The sequence below is a fragment of the Sphaeramia orbicularis genome, chromosome 5, assembly GCF_902148855.1.
Source record: "Sphaeramia orbicularis chromosome 5, fSphaOr1.1, whole genome shotgun sequence".
NCBI classification, from domain to species: Eukaryota; Metazoa; Chordata; class Actinopteri; order Kurtiformes; family Apogonidae; genus Sphaeramia; species Sphaeramia orbicularis.
The window spans coordinates 42506868-42521921 of record NC_043961.1 but is presented as its reverse complement, the minus strand read 5'-3'; the positions used below and the strand labels follow the sequence as shown (position 1 = coordinate 42521921).

Here is a 15054-nt window from a genome sequence, read left to right as displayed (position 1 = left end):
TCTGGATTGGCAGACCGGGGTGGTGGTTCCCCTTTTTAAGAAAGGGGACCGGAGGATGTGCTCCAACTATAGGGGGATCACACTCCTCAGCCTCCCGGGGAAAGTCTATTCCAGGGTACTGGAGAGGAGGATCCGACCGATAGTCGAACCTCAGATCCAGGAGGAACAAGGCGGTTTTCGTCCTGGTCGTGGAACGCTGGACCAGCTCTATACTCTCCATCGGGTGCTCGAGGGTTCATGGGAGTTCGCCCAACCAGTCCACATGTGTTTTGTGGATCTGGAGAAGGCGTTCGACCATGTCCCTCGTGGTATCTTGTGGGAGGTGCTTCGGGAGTATGGGGTCCGGGGCCCTTTGCTAAGGGCAGTCCGGTCCTTGTATGACCGAAGCAGGAGCCTGGTTCGCATTGCCGGCAGTAAGTCAGACCTGTTCCAGGTGCATGTTGGTCTCCGGCAGGGCTGCCCTTTGTCACCGGTTCTGTTCATAATTTTTATGGACAGAATTTCTAGGCGCAGCCAAGGGCCGGAGGGGGTCCGGTTTGGGGACCAAAGGATTTCATCTCTGCTTTTTGCAGATGATGTTGTCCTGTTGGCCTCATCGAACCTGGACCTTCAGCGTGCACTGGGGCGGTTTGCAGCCGAGTGTGAAGCGAGCGGGATGAGGATCAGCACCTCCAAATCCGAGGCCATGGTTCTCGACCGGAAAAAGGTGGTTTGCCCTCTCCGGGTCGGTGGGGAGTCTTTGCCCCAAGTGGAGGAGTTTAAGTATCTCGGGGTCTTGTTCACGAGTGAGGGAAGGATGGAGCGTGAGATTGACAGACGGATCGGTGCAGCGTCTGCAGTGATGCAGTCGCTGTACCGGTCGGTTGTGGTAAAGAAGGAGCTGAGCCGAGAGGCGAAGCTCTCAATTTACCGGTCAATCTACGTTCCTACCCTCACCTATGGTCATGAGCTTTGGGTCATGACCGAAAGGACCAGATCCCGGATACAAGCGGTCGAAATGAGTTTCCTCCGTCGGGTGGCTGGGCGCACCCTTAGGGATAGGGTGAGGAGCTCAGTCACCAGGGAGGAGCTCGGAGTAGAGCCGCTGCTCCTCCGCGTCGAGAGGGGCCAGCTGAGGTGGCTCGGGCATCTGTTTCGGATGCCTCCTGGACGCCTCCCTGGGGAGGTGTTCCGGGCATGTCCCACCGGGAGGAGACCTCGGGGAAGACCCAGGACACGTTGGAGAGACTATGTCTCTCGGCTGGCCTGGGAACGCCTCGGGATCCCCCCGGAAGAGCTGGAGGAGGTGTCTGGGGAGAGGGAAGTCTGGGCATCCCTGCTTAGACTGTTACCCCCGCGACCCGGCCCCGGATAAGCGGAAGAGAATGGATGGATGGATGGACAACCAAAAATGGTTTTCACAGATTTCTGTAAAAGTATAATTTAAAATAATAATAATAATAATAATAATAATAATAATAACAACAACAATAATAATAACAGCTTATTTAGTTTTTCTGGTCCCTCAAAAGCTCCCCAGGAACCCACTGAAACTCTCAGACCCTTCCCACTTACATGCTTTTGTACATAACTGTATAAAAACTGCTAATTCAATCTGAACCAATACAAGCGCCAGCTTATTCAGTCATAATAAATTATATCCAAACAAAATCCTCAAAGAGCAGCATAAATCCCATAACAAACTAAAGATTTCGCTATCCACAATGAAAGCATGCATCACATGTTAGAGATATCCAACAAACTTTCCTCAGTGATTCCAATACTTAGGTTCTGGTGTCATTGTACAGTTCAGGAACTGCTTACTGGGCAAAATACTTTCGGTTCAGATGTTTGTATCTGCACTCCAGCGTCCACATCAGAGCACAAGAGCCCTGCTTCCAAATGCTAGCTTTTAAACCCGCTGGGTGAATCTCACACTCTGTAATGGTAGCCTAAGTGTTAGAGTTGGTTTTACTGTGTTCCCCCTGGTCTGTTCCTTAAGGTGTTCGGGCTGCACGTGTGACTTTTATTTTCCGGCCGCGTGCTGCGGTTGTGTTCCTGTCATTTAGTAGTAATGAAAAATCGTTTTTGAACATCTATGAATCGTTATTGAATCGCCTTGTGTCGCATTGCAATGAATCTAATAATCGATGTATTGGCACACCCCTAAAAGTTATGCAGCCACATTGTTGTAAATGGTTGAGCAATGGTAGCCCAAAGCTGCATAGATGACGGTAGCAAACTTATTTGAAAACTAAAGTGAGCTCATTTCAAAAATATATTTATGGTCTGAATTTCTGAACCGTCTGTCTCCGTTCCTTCTCTGTCATTCGTGGAATATTGAATGCAGTGCTTCTGTAACATTGCTTTCGTTCCGTGCAGGAACCGCATAATGGAATGTCTTTGGTTCCGCTCTTCATCTACTGAATATTATGAGATGGTTATTGGCAGCTTTGATGATTAATTAAACGTAACGTTTAAAATCGCAATTAAACTTAACACCATGACATCATTTCAACCCGAGTTCACTCCCTGCATTGCTTTTTACAACATCTGACCTGCCAATACCTACTATGGTAAATAACCAAATAATTCTGAACTTCTTTAAAATATGGCAGCAAATTAAAAAGGCTTGTAAGTTACCTGGCACCTCCAGCTTTGCCCCAGTGTGTCATAACTATGCCCCCCCCCCCCTCACTTTCACATTCAACTTTTGATAACTGGAAGCTAAAAGGCATAGTTGTTTAAAGAGATTTATACACTGATAACCAGTTTGCCTCATTTATCCAGCTAAAGGATAAGTTCTCTTTTCCACCAGCACACTTCTTTAGATACTTGCAGATCTGCAACTATGTCCACCAGAATGCATCTAGATTTGAATCTTTACCTGAAGAAAGCAAAATTTATAGGCTTCTGCTTGGTCCCCTTGATTCAAGACATTTGATATCAAATTTTGTTAAGATCTTTTCAGAGCAAATGGACTGCCACTCACTCTTTAAAAAAAGTTTGGGAAGAGGAGTTGGGTTACAAATTGATGATCATGTCTGGGATGAGGACCTTAGAATCCCGTAGAATCAGAAGCTGTTCTATTAATGCTATACATTAGTTAATCCAATTTAAAGTTATATAGCCTTCACTATTAAAAAAATAGGACCAATGGCCCTGTAGCTTACCAGCCAAATTAAAAGCTTTGGGAAATGTATCCAGATGCCATTTATTATCACCCAGTTATGTGTATTTGTTATATTACAGAAATAGCCCATGTTTTGGTCATATTCTAATCAGATCTGTAAAAAATTCAAATTCCACCTTGATATCATTGATACTTACTGATTTATTGAATCAATCCACTTCCTATCTCTTATAATGGGAAAATTTTTCAAAGTCACACTAAATCCAGAATCAGATCCGGATTGAAATCATTTCAATACCTTGTGTTGACATCATCATAAAGAAGCTGTATACTAAGTTTGAAGTCAATCAGAACTGTAGTTTTGGAGAAGACGACGATTGAAAGTTTTTCCCTATAAGAGCCCTTGTTAAATTTTCCATAAGTTCCCGGATCCAGAAGAAGATCCTGATTATAGCATGTGGCCATTATGTTTTGGTCATCTCCCCATCAGGGCTGTATTGTAGAAATTTCAACTTCATACCATTTATATTTACTGAGTTATTGCATCGATCCACTTCCTATCTCTTATAATGGGGAAATTTTTCAAAGTCGCACCAAATCCAGAATAAGATCCAGATCCAGATAATTTCACTAACTTTTGTTGACATCATCATAAAGAAGCTGTATACCAAGTTTGAAGTCAATCAGAATTGTAGTTTCAGAGAAGAAGACAATTGAAAGTTTTGTAATGGACGACAGACGACAATGACAAAGGACGACGACGACGACAGATGATGACGACAGATGACAGGCAACGCCGCCACCGGACGCCGCATGACGACAATAGCTTATGGCCTGTCGGCCGGTAAGCTAAAAAACTAAGTTAGAATTTACCAGTTAGTCTCTACTTCATGTGATTGTTGTATGTTTGTGGATGGCTCTCTTACGCATCTTTTCTGGACATGTCCAAAACTGTATGGCCTCTGATGTGAAATATTCAAATGTTGCTCGGACATATATCACTGTGCTAACTAATGATTATTAATAATTCTTCGTTTTTATGATCAAACGCTCAACTGTTTATATAATTTTACTTTATCAAAATTATTCTTTCTCACAGACACATACACACACTCGGGTTTTTCAAAATAAAAGCCTTAATGTGGTAAATCATGACTTATGCTCAAGTGTTCATACAATTTCAATTCATTCAAACTGATTCTGTCACATATACACAACCACACACACAGTAGGGTTTTTCCAAAATAAAAGCCTCATTAAAAGGTGATGGTGGTTTCAGCAGAGGGGTGCTGGTGTTCTGTAAGGATGAAAGGAGGACAGACACCTAAGGGTGGGAGCTGGTGCCGGGATGGAGAGGTGTGAGTGGAGCTGAGGTGTCAAAGATCATGGGAGGCAGAACGCACGGGGCAATGCCCAGTGCTGCTTACAGCATTATTATTATTGCTATTATTATTATTATCAATAATTATAATTATTATAATAATAATTTGTCTGAGTGTGTGTATAAGAGAATCAGTTTAATCAGTTTTTTTCCATCATGCATGTTGGATCAGTAACAGTAATAACAGTCATAATTAGAGCCCGACCAATATGGGATTTTTGGGGCAGATACCGATACTGGGGGCTAAAAAAAGCTGATATCCAATATATCGGTCGATATCCGATATTGGCCGATATATGAAATAAGAACACTGATCTACACAAGATATAATAATCTTATATTAGATAATTGTGGACTGGTAGATAAACAGTTGCATAAATCTTTGTTTATCTCACAAATATAATTTACACAACTTTGAAATGCAAACTATGCAATCACAAAAATAATTAGAGCAAAAAAATATTCCTTACCACACAATTATGTTTTCACTCACAAATATTGATGTGTCTACCTCATGGCACTACAACTTCTTATGTGGACTAAGGACTAAACTGAGCATGTGCAGAGTGAATTAGGTGAATCCTAAGTTGTTCCTGATTGGAGCAATTGCAAGAGTTACAACTGACCCATGTTACAACTGTCCCCGGTCTCCCCTACACTTTTAACACCCAGGCCTGCTGGCAGAATGCAACTGTGAGGTAGACAGGAAGTGCACGGACATGAGTGTGTGTGTGGGGGGTGAATACTTCATAAGACAAGTGGGGAGGTCCATGATTTTCGGGGGGGGGGGGGGTTCAGCGGTCCATACTTGTCAGAGCACGCAGTAGCGGTCCGTGATTTCCACCGGGGTGGGGTCGGGGGGCGATAAGCAGTCCATCCTTGTCAGAGCGTGCGACCATGGGGGGGGGGGGCGGGTAGCTCAGTGATTATGCGATTGTGTGTGTGGGGGAGTGATAGCGTCATTGTCCGAGCAGGAGTGAAAAGTGAAACTAACTCGCTTTAAAGTTCCTCTTGTTCTCCAGGCAGCGCACACACGCACGCACGCACACACACGAGCAGCGAGCGACAGAATCTCTGCGCAGCAAAAAAAGTTAATATATCGGCTACATATTGGCCGATGTTGATTAATTGGCGATACGCTATAATTAGCCCGATTAATCAGCCAGCCGATTAATCGGTCGGGCTGTGGTAATAATAGTAGTTGTCTCACACACACCACTGCTATGGACTCTACAGGGTTGCTAGGGGAGGAGAAACATGGCAGCTGCACCTGATCACAAATAACAACCTGTGGAAGAGACATGGGTGTCCATGTTATATTAACTACAAAACCACCTGTCAAACAAACTGCGATCAATCCACAACTGTACAGCCTATCTAAAAAATTCTTTCATGTGAGGCTTGTGGAGAGTCTTATGAACATGTCGCTGTAAAAAATGTGATGGGAAAAAGTCAGAACTGAATAAGCAGTGACTGTTAAGTGGGGACAGTCAAATGACTGTGTAAAGTGGAGTTAGTCAAATTAATTGTATTAAAAATAAACAGTTCTGGACTGATTGTTCTGGAGTCATCAGATGGGTGTGAGATTGAGCTGAGCACTCATTCATTCCTTATGAGAAATTAATCAGAGGTGTTTGGATCTTAGTGGCACTGTTTGGCAACTGACATTGCCAAAGACTTTCTGTGTGCCTGTATTCAGATGAGAAGCCTCCCACAGTCTCTGTCAGTCCTGTTAAAGCATTGTTTAAACAGGCTCCTTTAACTGAATAGCTCCGTGTGTATGTGTATGCATTCCAAGTTGAGGTCATTCATTTTAGATGGAAAATTCCTGTGAAGTTTTTGAGCTTTATTTATTTTTATTTTATAATTTTGATTAATTTCTTTTTCTTTTATTTTAATTACATTTTTTGAGCTTTAACTATGTTGTCATACGTCACCAAAACCTGTCTGTGTACTATGTGTGTGTCTATGTTGAATGTGAATTGCTTACATGGAGGTTTTCCTGTCAATAGAGGGTATGCACATACGTCACTCCCTCCTGGGTCATGCCCCTCTAGGTCAGACTGAGTGGCAAAACCAACCTGCTCAACATGACAGAGTATACCAGTAAACACAGCGAGACCATGAAAATGTGAAAAATTAAATTAAATTAAGGACAATTGGACTCAACATGGATCCATACGAGCTACCAAAGAACAAGTGGTCCACGAAAATCGACATGTGGCCCAAAATCGCATATCCTGTCATCCAGGGTGTAGGGGATCATCGCTATTTTTACCTGAAACAAATAGACATGGTTTCATCATTACTGACAACCAGGGGCTAAAACTATGCAGAGAACCAACTGATCCAAAGTCCATTTTCAGTAGACCATGTATTGACCCCAGTGAATATATGTATGATCTTCTGGTACTGAGAATATTTAGGTCTAGTTCATATCAAGTACTTTATACAACACAGCTACAACTGCTTTGTACGAGCAGGGTACGACTTTATTCTTGTAAATTATGATATTTTTCCCACCTGTTTTTAAACTACGACATTATTCTCGTAATATTATGGCTTTATTGTCGGAATATCATGACTTTACTCTCACATATGAATGACATTTTTGTTACTTATTTTATTTATTAGTTTTTTTTAATAACTACGACTTTGTTCTCATAACATTGTGATTCTATTTGTATTCAACTTTATCACCATAAAATTACAAGTTTTATATCGATATTTTATGACTTCATACTCATAGTGACAAGCGTTTTTATTTTCTTATGTGGCCTTAAGGTGGCCGTCGTAGCTTTGTGCTGGAAAACTAGGTTAGCCTCAGTTTAAGTTAGTTTACAAATCATGTAGGAGCACAAGGTTCATAACCACAAAATGAAGACAAAACCATGAAAGATCTGATCCTGAAACCAAAAGCTTTACTAAGAAGTAACGTTAGCCAAAACAATCCGTCATTTAAGGTATAATTTTACCAAAAAATACAGCATAAATTGATGTTACTTGACACGAAACGGGCACCACAAATCCAGGTTTCGTTGCCTGGATTTGTGGCTCCATCTAGTTCTCTTTTCTTTGACTTTCGGTACCTGTAAAACGATAGCTCCGACTGCTTTTCAAACCAGTTCATTAGGGCTGGGTAAAAAAAATTTGATTTGATCGATTTTGGATCAATTTCTTTTTAATTTTGCATAATCGATTAAAGGTGGATGAGATCGATTTTTCAGAGCAGGACCACAAGTAAATGACCCAGAAACTGCTGACGTGGAAGCGCGGCCGGCTCCGTCTCGTGAGCCCCTTGCGGAGACGCGAGGAGAGACGCTTTATTGTGCTTGCAACAGTTCTGGCATGGTAGGAACGCAGAGGAAGGGTGGAGAAAACCTCTCCACGGGAGGTCCTCCCGGCCTCAAACTCGAGCCCACAGTGCGGAGGAGGGTCGCGGAAGCCAGTCGTTCTAGGACTATTAACTTCGATCACCTGTGGCTGAGCGTGGAGTTAGAGGAATAGTAAAGCGGAAATCACGAAGCTCCGCCCACCCTCCCCCTCCAGTGAGTTTCTTGTACCAAGGGCCCAACATGATTCTGTTTCAGGTGGGCCAAACTGGAGTCAGTGCCCCAGGGTGATAGTAATGTGCCTTAAGGCTGGAAGCACCAGTCATAAAACAGAATAAAGATGAGGCAGAAGTCCGCTCAGAGCCACTGTAGAAACATGGCAATGTTTCTGTCCTGTTCATTATTTAAGAGCAGATCCATCTCTTTACTGCTGAAATGTCATATTTATCTCCTTTCCAATATCAATATTGATTCTGTGTTGCATGGCTGCAGTAGTCAAATAATCAAGTTACAACTCAAAATTGTACTTTGATATCACTAAATGAATCTGAATCAATCAATACTGAATCGAATCACAATTAATTGATTCAGAACCTTATGAATCAAAATAAAATCGATTAAGGAAACTGGCCATGATACCTAGCCCTAATGTTCCTATAATCAATTGCACAACAGCTCTTCCCCATTTTTTATTAACCTGTTTAACCCTGACCATATTTTCAGGGGAAAAATGCCTAAAAAGACATACCCAAAGTAAATGAAGAATTACTTCACAATAATAAGGTTCATATGGATGTTCTTGGTGTCTATGGACATTTAGAGACCTCGCACAATCTATTCCCATTGTCTAAAATACTGTATCTATTACTATGCCTGAGTAAACTGTAACAAACTAAAAGAGAAATTAGAATTTTTTTATCCTCGCCTTTTTTTTTTCGGCTGGATTGACGATGATATGCATAAATTAATTGTTCATGTCGGAGATTTTTAATAGCATATATTTCCCCCCACAAAGATTTAAAATCATGTTTGAACATTAAAGTTTGCACTAAAATACACTTTTGATGTACTTTTATTAACATTAGGGTCTAAACTTTGAGCAAAAGTTGAAAAAAACATCAATTGTCCTGATTTATTATATTTTTTACAGTAGATGAATATTAATATAATTTTTTAAGCCCGCGGGCGGGCCGATAGGGCTAAAGGGGTTAAATTTTGTTCCTAAGTTTAGATGGTATTGAAGCCAACACTGCCACTCCTCTCCCTCTTTCTGCCACTCAGTGGGTGTAACTGCAGTGACTTCTGCTAGTGGCGATGTCACGTGCATACCCTCTATAGTATGGCTGTGCCTCTGTGGTTCCTAAATCAGCTGTAACCTGACACCTGGGCCTGGCACGGACCAGAGCTGTTGTTACCATGGTGATTACCCTGGCAGCAAGCACTTGACCACAGACACAAAGAAGCTGATTTCTGCCTTTGGGAGGCTCCAGAACAGCTGCTAATTACGGGAAAACCATAAATGATAGGTAAAAACTAAAATGATCATGAGGGACAGACAGACCTGGGGAACACACAGATATGTTTTTGGCCCATACTGTGAGAAAAGACTGAGTTACAGCAGTGCACAGACAGTCACTTCACCAAGAGAAAAAATATTCCATTAACACTGACTCCTATGGGAGAGAAGGAGGGATTTCCGCCAAAACTGCTGCCTGCCATTTCACTTTAAAAAGAGCTAGGTCTTCAAACATGGGTTCATATGAATCCCAGGAACCGTGGCTCCATTTTTGGAAAAGATCATTCACCTCTTATGTATCATTTGGCCAGGAGGGCGAGTTATCCAGAAAATTTTCAAGTGAATTTTCGCTGCTCCTCCACTCTAACGTTATGACATCACGCACTCTAACAGAGGACATTTTGACAATTTTCACTCAACCCAGGGGATTTTTAAGACTCCATTCAGAGTCTTAGATATATATATATCAGAGTAGCAACACTTCCACAGACTCCCGCTGTAAAAAATGGCGGACGAAACACGGACCTACTTAAGGGTTTTGTAGGGGCCGGTAGTTCCTACATTGAGTGTAACACGATCGGAGCACATTCATTTCTACTGCAGCTGATATAACAATTCCAGTGCCAAGTTAATGAGATATCGTCATCTTTCAAATTATCGAGTGTACTTCCTGTATTAGTGGACATTTATGTTGTAAAGTCGAATTTCTTTGCTATGTGTTAGTGTTTGTATAAATGTATATCTTAAACAACTGTCATGTTGGATTTTCAGCTATAGCCCTATAGTTAGCTAGCTTGACTTGTCCAGCTGTTGAGATTTAACCACTATAGCCACAAATTATGGTGTTCTTAAGATAAGGTAACGTTAGTACAAATGCTGTTGTCAGTGGGTTTTATTTTGTTTTGCCGAACCTGGTGGTGTTTGTCAGCTGAGGTAATGTGCTAATTAGGAGGAGAGTTGCTGTAGAGTTGAGCTCTGCCAATAAAAGTTCATTAAAATTATTATTCATGAGTTAAAGAAAGCGAAACTTCTGTAACTTGGCATTTCTAATATCCAACTCATTCTATTAGGATTGAGGAGATGACATAACGACCAGCAACCCCGCCCCATTTTGCCATTTTGAACTTAAAGGCGCCAACAGTCCCATGGCTGTGTATTATTTTGGGGTTCCAACTAGTTTACTTAATTTACAATTCCAACACACTAGCCAGGCCATCACTGAGCTAGAATCCAACCCCAGTCACTTCACAGATACATGGAACAAGACCGTAGGGAGGAAACATTAAAAATATAAATGATGTTACTGCATATTTACCATTACAGCCAATTATCACCATGGTTGTTATTGTTTGTATTGTTGATATTTTCTTGTGAGGGTCTTCGCCACCTTCTTCTTCCTTTCCTCCTCTCGGCATTGAAATGTGGATCAACAAAACCCATAATAAAGACAGTAGAATATCAAGGGCAGCCTAATATACTTTATACCTTGGCAAAGCAAATTTATTCAGCACCAAATGGCAGTCAGACTACCATTCTGCTGTTAAGATGCTGGACAAGACAAGTAAGTAAGTAAATAAATAAACAAAAATAAATAAACCTAACATAAACGATGCTGTCTATTGACTATGAAACACTGATGATAGTTTTTCACCATGACTACCCCCTTGATTACCACACGTAAACATTTTACTATCTACAGGCTGACCTTTGACAGCACCACAGTATTTTCACAGTCATCAGGCTTGGAGATCGCCAAACCTTGAACCCAGCCACTGCAAAACTGTTCATAGCTGTCAAGGTACTGGAGGCTTTTGAATTTTTGTACTGTGTAGTAACTTATGCCAAAAAAGAGATACTAACTGCATGTAGGTACAAGGTGGCAGAGTCCAGATCCCTGCACCAGTCGGACGTATGCTGGTGAGCACTGGTAACAGATGTACCGATGCCAGTATCGGGCCCGATACTCAGCGTGTACTTGTACTTGTACTCGTAAAAATACTCAAATACAACTGCACCAATACCACTTATGGCAGCGTGACATTCGCAGTTAAGTGCTGCAGGTACGCAGCGGAGTAATGTCTATAATGTAAGGAGTAACGTGGAGATTTTTCAAAATAAATGACGGTGATAAAAGTAATGCTGACTCCAAGTAACGTTAAAAACACAGACGGATACGGCTAGAGCATTCTGTCCGTCCTCTGTGTACATTTCATTTGTTTTCCAGGTGCTCATGGATGGATACCCAGACGGAGATTACCACCGGGAACCGTAGCAGATCTTTTCAAAGAAACACTGTGTGAGTTAGTGAAAAACTAACACATTTATGACAACTACCCTCATTAATATCAACATTAGCATTCACATTAGTATTACTTCTGTCATTTCCATGTTTATTATTACTGACTTTCTTCTTCTCAAAAAACTTTACTCTTCTTCGTGGTATTTGGCAAGTATGGTTAATTAAGAATGGCGCCCCCAGATGGATTGATCGAGAAACAATAGGTTGCTCGTGGCTTCAACACTAGAGTGGCTCATGTCGATGCCCAAGCCCCTAAGCCCCTAATAACGGAACCATGAGGTTTTAAAAGGCCCTCACCGTCTTGTGACCTGGCCTTGCTCAGACCTAATTAGAATTTGAAATGATAATACTAACCGCCAGGAATTTTCCCATGGTTTATCATTATACTGGAAATAGTTACATCCCTACGGTATGCATTAGAATACACTACACACACATAAGGAGCAGTAAGCAACCACTGAAGGCAGTAAGGGACCAACTAAAACTTCATCAGCACAACAATAGTTAAACCCAGCACAGAACAGCTCTGGTCCGACTGACACTCAAACCCAGAACCTTCTTACTGTGAGGTATAAGTGCTAACCACTATGCCATTGCCACATATTTAGTCTACGGAGTCTGGATTCACAGAGAAAACAGCTGATGTGAGCTACCACCAAGGAATACTGAGAAAAATACATACAGTACTCTTGCAAAGAGCCCAGTTCACACCATTGCAACCATCACCTATGACATTCTAAAATGGTTTCATCTTGAAGTGCACATGTACTGGTCATATTTACCACATTTACTGCACTTGGGGGAGGGAGGCACAAATGCAGTATAAAAAAAAAAAAAAAAAAAAAATCCCCACCACACTGGACCTTTATATTATGTGAATTACAGGCAGGGTCAGAAACTATGGGGAGTAGCCATTAGCTGTAAGTGATGTACCATTGTTGATTCCAGGTGATCAGTACCAGTAAACCAGGATCAGTCAGTGAGACAGATTGAGTTCAAGTGCATGTTGGCACTTGTGTGAGTAAACTAATATCAGTCAGTGAGACAGATTATGTTAAAGTATGTGTTGGTGTTTGTTCAGTAGTAACCTTTCCACTCCACCATTGTCCTAGAGATGCGACCCAGCACTGGGTGATAATGTGTCATCTTAGACGGGTGTCTGCTGCACAGCATCAGTGACTAGTCCATCTCAGCCCAGGTAATGGGACAAGACAACCAGTCTGGGTCAGTACCGGTACTGGAACAGCCAGTGAAGGAGGAAACATGTCTGTGACCATGTCTGACTGATAGAGCAGTTACTTAGTACTCGCCAACGCCTACTTGACAACGAGATATCCCAGAAGTTACCTATGGAACCACTAGGATTATGCCTATATGTGATCTATGAAATAGATACTAATGAACATTCACTACAGGTACACTTTAACAGAAGTCTTTGACCTGAAATGGGTTAAAGCCTTAAGTTAAATAAGGAGTTGCAAATTCCACTGGTGGTTTTCAAGGTTTTTGATTTCCATATGCACTGGAACGCATGCAGTACAACCTTTAACCACCACAAACATCAATGACATCCTGCAAAATTATACAAAGGCAACAAAATGTTTATAGGAACAAGTGTTAATACATGCATCTATATTTTCTTAAATACACAATAATTTTGCAATGTTGTATCATTCTGTAGCTCCAAGTACCCCCTAGGTCAATATACCAAAGAGATACTAAATGTAGCTGTTACCAATTGCAGTTTAGTGCAAAGCCCAGACCCGATTTTGGTCAATGCTAAATTCTCAGATGTATGTATACTGTCCGTCTTCTGTCTTCATTACGTCTATATATCTGTCCGTCCACTGGGAGTTAGCAGATGTGAACCCAAATGGAGGAAGCAAAGCAATACCACTGAGAAGCATGAGAGGCAGTGTTGACATTTGAAGACAATAATTTCCAGAAATGGCACCACTTTTCGAAGAGCAGCTGTGAGAGTTAACGTTCAACTACTATTAAAAAAAAGTAAGACTCAATATCAACATTAGTAAAACCTCTTCCATTGTCACCGTGTTTGTTATTACGGACTTTATCCTCTCAAAACAAACCTTTACTCTTCTTTGTGGTATTAGGTCAATATGTTAATACAAAGTAGAGGCCTCTGGTGGATTGATTGCTAAACGCTCGTTCCAACACAATGAACGCACAGAAGAATAAACGCAGTGATGCTTGACAACGTTTTAAATCGACAAACCTATTTATGTACCTAAAAGGAGCTTAAATAAGTCTTTATGTATTTACTATCTCGATAATTGAATATACGCTACTGAAGCTAAATATATTTGTGGTGTATCAAACCTGCGTAGAACAGTAAGCTGCTCAACTACAGACCCACAGTTTACACAGATCAGCCCGTTGTGTTGTTGTGGCAGGAACAAAGGGACCTGGTGGTGTCACATTATTTCATTAGATTTTCTTAGAAACGTGTGTCAGAGCTAACTAGCCTGTTACGATCAAGCGACAATAAATTCGCAAACCTGCGTCGCTATATAGCTCGTGAGCGCCCCCCCCCCCCCCCCCCCCCCCCTCCTTGTGACGCGCCAAAAACAGTCTCTATAATGTGAAGAACGGAGCCTTTAAGTGCCGCCAAATGGAAAGTCACGTATTTGTTCCGCTGGGGATCATTTACAACTTTATTGCTTTGGTTGCAGACGTCGCCATTTTTCACGCGGACTTGTGAAGTGCCTGCGTCGGGCTGTGCTCGGGTACTCTCCCGGTGATCTCCCTCCGTCTCGGTTGGTACTAGTTTACAGCCGTCCTCCCCCGCTTTGACCGGACTACGCCTCCGTTTGACAGACGTTAACGGCCAAGTAACGTTATGGCCACCGACATAAACCAAAGGAATCAACAAATAATTGGTATTACCTTTTAACCGCGCTGTTTCGGCATCCTCCGCTCTTCGCTATCCCGACGCTCCACGGTTAAAATGGCTGCAACAACAGCGGTGTGGATGACAGCCCAGGGAGAGGCGGAGGCAGCCGGAGGGGTGGGAAGGAGGAGGGGGGGCTGGGCGGGCTCTGGTAACCCCGCTGAGGGGTGGGGGTGGGGTGACTGGATCTGACGATACCTGACCAAATAATGTAGAAAATAACGACCGTGTGGACTCCAATGTGCAGCAACACAAAAACATGTAGAGCAAAACACAGCTGAACCTTCACAAAATTCACATCCAACCAATGTGAGTGAGTGGGAGGGGCTTAAACGTGTGTATACGTCAGGTCCCGGCGCCATCTCTAAACCAACACAATGCAGTGGAGCTGAACTCTGTAGTACCTCAAATGTCCACTAGGGGTGGGCTCCAGATGGGACCTTACCCATCACCAAAAAAAAACAACAACAAAAAAAATTCTAATATATTTGGGTTCATTTTTT

The 15054-nt window shown here is 42.1% G+C and overlaps 1 protein-coding gene across 1 annotated transcript in view; it reads right to left on the bottom strand.

The window, feature by feature from the left end:
- ccdc71 (coiled-coil domain containing 71) overlaps positions 1-14645 on the bottom strand; it is a 51058-nt gene extending 36413 nt beyond the window's left edge. Inside the window, exon 1 of the mRNA XM_030133503.1 lies at positions 14548-14645. The gene's annotated coding sequence lies outside the window, so the exon portion shown is untranslated. The remainder of the gene's footprint in view (positions 1-14547) is intronic.
- Between the last annotated feature and the right edge of the window lie 409 nt (positions 14646-15054).